This window comes from Apodemus sylvaticus, chromosome 4, assembly GCF_947179515.1.
Source record: "Apodemus sylvaticus chromosome 4, mApoSyl1.1, whole genome shotgun sequence".
Lineage (NCBI taxonomy): Eukaryota > Metazoa > Chordata > Mammalia > Rodentia > Muridae > Apodemus > Apodemus sylvaticus.
In genome coordinates, this window is record NC_067475.1 from 10,925,732 (window position 1) to 10,931,680 (window position 5,949).

The following is a 5,949-nucleotide window of genomic DNA, read 5'->3' on the forward strand; positions in this document are numbered from 1 at the left end:
ATTTGGTTTCAGCTTGCAAATATTAAATTGAATATTTAGTCTCTGGAAGCTATGCAATGACTTTCTAGATATTTCCTCCCCCCAAAAATTTTAAATTTAATATGTGTAATACAATTGAAATTATGCATCTACACAGAGACTATTAAAACCTCTTCTTTGGACACCATCTGTAGAAAAAAATACTAAATACTTGGGTATCTTTTTGAAAAAATTAAAGTTCACATGTTGAAGCTCAGAAAAGCAATGTTGAATAATTTCCCTTGAATATTTCCAAATCTCAACTCTGCACTGAAGATAATTCAGCATTAATGTAGGAAGTTAATTTCTATGCAAGTTATTTTTCCCTTGTTCATTGGTAAAACCAAACAAAATGTCCTTGATAGTGTTGAAAGGATTCTGCAACAAATGCAGTTACTAGAAGCCCCAAGGTTATTTGAAGCAGGACCATGACAATCTTTATTAACAAATAAAGAAAACTGAAACATAGATACACTTTCCACTGAGAGCCCCGTGATGTGGACACAGTGCAAGGGGGCCTCCAGTAGATTTTCCTAGAAAAAAAAATAGAGGTTTGTATGCATACAGATTAGAAAGCAGTCAAAAGAGAACTACAGTTTGTGCTGGAGAAAAGAGGCAAGGTGGGGGGGAGGCTTACAGACAGGAAAAAAGTGGACAGAGGACTGAGGAGAAAAGGAAGAGAGCCAAAGGAGGAACAGTCTGTGTGTCTGGGGCAGCATGCTTTCCTAACTGAAAACGCCATATGCGATCCTAGATCCTGTGAGTGTGTTCTCCACAGTGCTCCAGACCTGGAAACTGAATGCCAAGGCAATAAATAGCATTGAGAGAGATCAGCCTTAAGTTTGGATAGGTCATGAAGGCAGAGCTCTAAAGAAGAGATTTGTTGTCTTCTTATAGGAGAGAGATTGCAATAAAAGCATATTTGTCCCTTAGTCTACCTTCATGTGATGCTGTGTGTGTGTGTGTGTGTGTGTGTGTGTGTGTGTGTGTAGCAATATTACCCCGAGAACATATAGCTCCTTGATCATAAATGTTCCTAGACTCCCAAACTGTGAGCTAAATACAACTTGTAAATCTGTGGCTATGTCACAATGGTACAAAATGGACTCTGATGCCATAGAAGTTTCTAGGTACTGAGAGAGGAAACAATTCTTGGCTTGAATTCTTCTTATTGTTACGTTTTTAAAGGAAGAAGAATGTAAAAGATTTACAGAAACAGTTTCCTATTGATTAGATAAGAAATTAAAAAATGCTAAGTAAGAAAATATAAATGATCGACATCTCATTGATTTTAAGTATATGGACTAACAGGACTGTTGGATGCTGTGTTGTTTAATGAACAGACATAACTAGAAGGAAAACATGCATACATACAAGATAAAATAAATATATTTATAGTTTTGAAAATGAAGTCTTTTTAATTGAAATTGAAAACCCAACCAACCAATCAAACAAACAAAAAAACAAAAAAATAAAACAAGAAAACCTCTTCAGTTAAATCTGCCATGATAAAGCATCCACTTCTCTGAACCAGTGTCAAAGTTTGCTCTCCTTTTCTGAAGAACTGTTTCAGAACATGTGAACTGGCCCCATCCCTCACAGACAGCTCCTGTATATGTCTTGATGGGGAGGAGGGAGGCACCTCTTCCTTCACCTTATGCTGGCTTTTCCTTGGCCCACCCACAATCTCACTTCTCCAGGTCATGAGTCATAGGTCAAACCCTGAGCAGAATGACAACAGCCTCTTGATGCCCTCACACAGCTATGCCCCACTGCCTCCTGTGTCTGGTATTTGAGAAGCTGCACAGGTCATTTAGATCCTAGGGAAAGAACATCTCCAGGAACATTCAGAAAAGCAGACTGGGCATAGAATGCTCTACAAAACACTTCCCATCTGCCACTGAGAACTTCCTTGGTGGTCCAACACTAGAGCTGTAACTTTGTTATAACTGTTTCCCTTCTAGTTTTAGAGGCCCTTTGGGTGAGACTGCTGCCTCTTTCAGTAAATTCTGTGTCTCTGTTTCTCTCTACTTTATAGGATGAAGATCCAGGTTCACCATGTACAGCATTCGGCTGTGCAGTGTGAAGTACAAATAGAAAATTACATTTACCACCATACTCATAAGCATCCAGACCATGCAGTAGAAACTGGCTGGCCACTCCTATAGCATCTCCAGCATCCCACATAGGGGTGCTGACCATTGCTAACTAAAAGTGCCTAGTTCAATATCTTCTGCACCAGAATGTACAGTCCATTCGGCAGAGACGATTTCTAGCTTGCTTGCCATGTTTGGCAAGTACTTCCCATGTAATAAATGCATATTCAGTGACTTAAGGTGAGAAGGGGAGGGTATCAGATGGTTTCACCAACAGACATTTTTGAAGTGTCTCAAGTTACAAAGCTAATACTTTGGTATATTCAATGATTTCTAGATTGTACAGAAGTTACCAACATATTCACCTTAATCCTCAAAAATAAAGAAATATTCACATTTCCTTGTGATATAATGGACAGACCATGGACACTGAGATAGGTTGAGCCCTGATCTTTAGATTCTAATGCTGACACTTAACAAATGTAGCAACAGTTTACTGAACTAATTTATTATAATAATAACTATTCTCTAATTGCCTTCTGAAGGTTACCTCGGGTTTTATACATAAAGCCCTTAATATACTTCATGGGATGTAGTAGCCATTTAATTGTTGTTGGCAGTCGTCACAATTCTAAATCCTAATGTAACTCCAGACCTATGAGAGTAAACATTATTATCCCAAAATGTTCTCTCTCCTGTCATAAAAATTCAAAATTTTGCCTCTGACAATACTTACACTTTTAAGAGACCATGCAAATTAAATACCAAAGTGACTTTTATGAAATGTTTCCTATTATTCTAGCTGGATTTTTACAATTATTTATATGTTGATAAAATAACAAATTGATATATCTCTCAATAGAAGGTATTTGTACATTCTTATTGTCACAGGGTTACCATCTAATAAAAATATCTGAATGGGCTTAGGCTCAGAAGAGGAATTAAAATTTATGAGTGAATATTTTATACCTCTTGTTTATCTATGATTTTAAAAAATAGGTGTTATCAAGTGTTCTATTCCCCAATATCCAAGTACAAGGATCTTCAGTGTAAAATACAAAATAGAACCTCTAAGTGATCTGTGATGGCGGCTTCATTGTGCGATGAGGACACATTGTGGGAATCTGAGACGTGGGAGACGATCTGCTGCTCTCTCGCCTTTTCTTCTCTCTGATTCTTCACAGACCTTGTTCTCCTCCCCCATGAAAAATAGGTGGAGTCACACAATATTTTTAGCTTATTGTAAATGAAAATAACCCACGTTCCATAGATATTGTTGCTATAGATGAAATAATAAAGACTTTACTCCTGAAGAACTTCGGATGGCGGAGAAGCATCTTAAAAAATGCTCAACTTCATTAGTCATTAGGGAAATGCAAATCAAAACAACCCTGAGATTTCACCTTACACCAGTCAGAATGGCTAAGATTAAAAATTCAGGAGATAGCAGGTGTTGGAGAGGGTGTGGAGAAACAGGAACACTCCTCCACTGCTGGTGGGGTTGCAAATTGGTACAACCACTCTGGAAATCAGTCTGGCGGTTCCTCCAAAAACTGGGCACCTCACTTCCAGAAGATCCTGCTATACCACTCCTGGGCATATACCCAGAGGATTCCCCACCATGTAGTAAGGATACATGCTCTACTATGTTCATAGCAGCCCTATTTATAATTGCCAGATGCTGGAACGAACCCAGGTATCCCTCAACAGAAGAGTGGATGCAAAAAAATGTATACACAATGGAGTACTATTCATCCATTAGAAACAATGAATTCATGAAATTCTTAGGCAAATGGATGGAGCTAGAGAACATCATACTAAGTGAGGTAACCCTGACTCAAAAGGTGAATCATGGTATGCACTCACTAATAAGTGGATATTAACCTAGAAAACTGGAATACCCAAAACATAATCCACATATCAAATGAGGTACAAGAAGAAAGGAAGAGTGGCCCCTTGTTCTGGAAAGACTCAGTGAAGCAGTATTAGGCAAAACCAGAACGGGGAAGTGGGAAGGGGGTGGGTGGGAGTGCAGGGGGAGAGAAGGGGGTTTGCGGGAGTTGGGGGCTAGAAAAGGGGAAATCATTTGAAATGTAAATAAAAAAAATATATCGAATAAAGAAAAAAAAGAAATTTAAAAAAAATAAAAAAATAAAAAAAAAATAAAGACTTTACTCTTTCCCCAGGTATATTACTCCTTCTTCTTACCGCGCAGTAGGCACCAGTACCAAAAAAGTAAAATCAGTTTGGGCTTTTATTCCCTCCTCCAATCCTGCTCCTTTACCCCTTTCCCAACACTCAGATTTCTGAAATTTTCAAGCTTCTATGAAAATGAAACAATAAAGAATTTTGGGGAGCAAAAGAGTTGGATCAGTGGTTTTCATAACTGGCTGTTCTTCCCAAGGACTCAGGTTTGCTTCCCAGACAAATGGCGGTTTACAGCTGTCTCTAGCCCCAGTTCTAGGATATCAGATGCTCTTTTCTCTCTTCCACAGGTACTGCATGCCTGTGAGGCACAGACATAGGTACATGCAAGCCACTCACACTCATAATAATATAAATAGTTTTTAAATTAATTTTAAATAAAAAAATATGTCTCCAGCTAAATCTGCTGTGATGAACAAATGGGTCCACTTCTCTGACCCAGGCTGAAGCTGGTCTCATCTTCTCTGATGGAGATTCATCAAGAGCATGTGAAATGATCCAGTCTTCACAGATTCTTACCTGTGTATCTCTAGAGGAGACAGAGGCATCGCCCCCTGCTGCTTCTGCTGGTTTCTTCTTAACCCACAATCCCACTTACTCCAAGTCATTCAATCCCCAATCACTGGTAGAAGCCTAGGCAGGATGTTAGCTGTCTCTTGATGGTCTCTCTCCCTTTCCCACGCCAGCATCTGTGGGAAGCTGAACATATCATTTACCTCCAAGGGAAAGAATATTTCTGGAGAGAACTGGTCTCTCTCGCTTGACTTCTCTTTTACTGTTTCAGTAACTGCAATTGCTGAAACACTGTGGTTCCCCAGCTCCAGGACATATATCACAGGCTCAAGTGCTTCGGTTAAATATTGGGTGGTCAACATTTTGAAGAGGGTGTAAACAGACAGCAGGCAACTAGACTGCTGCTTTCCTCAACTCTCTCACTGTTACCCTTGCTTCCTATACTCTTAGACTTGTAAGGTGCCTGAGAATGTTGCAATTGGCCGAGTCTGTTTTCACAATGGCACTGGTCCTTTCTTCAAGGTGGTCTCACAACTCAGGTCACACCCAGGCACCAACTGTCTTGAGCAGTCAGCTGGAACTGATGTGAAAATATTCCATTTATCGGTTCTGTCAAATGTCTTTTACCTAAGGTTACATTTATTTAATAAAAGAGACTTCTTTTTAAAGATTATGACTTTCCTTGCTCTTTGTGCAATAAAAGAGAATCTGCTTTTTTTTCTGTTCATTCAATGTGATTTCTTTCATGTGATTTCCCAACAAAATAAAGATTTGGCCACTGATTCTGTTGGCCTTTTATTTGGTAAACATATTTAATTCATATGTTGATCTCAGTGCCTTAAATATATGGTTGTACTTTATCTTCTCTGTTTTTATAAATAAGGAAATTAAAACATGGGACATATGGGGAGGGGGGATCTGGGAAAGGGGAAATCATTTGGAATGTAAACAAATAATATAGAAAATAAAAATATTAAAAAAAAAACCATGACCTGAGTGAGATTCCCAAGCAATTATTCATAAAATAAAAAGACTAGAGCCAGAGCAGAGACATTTGTCCTCACTCCCAACTCACATTCTTCTTACCTCAGACATTCATTTTCTTAAAAGTAACTGA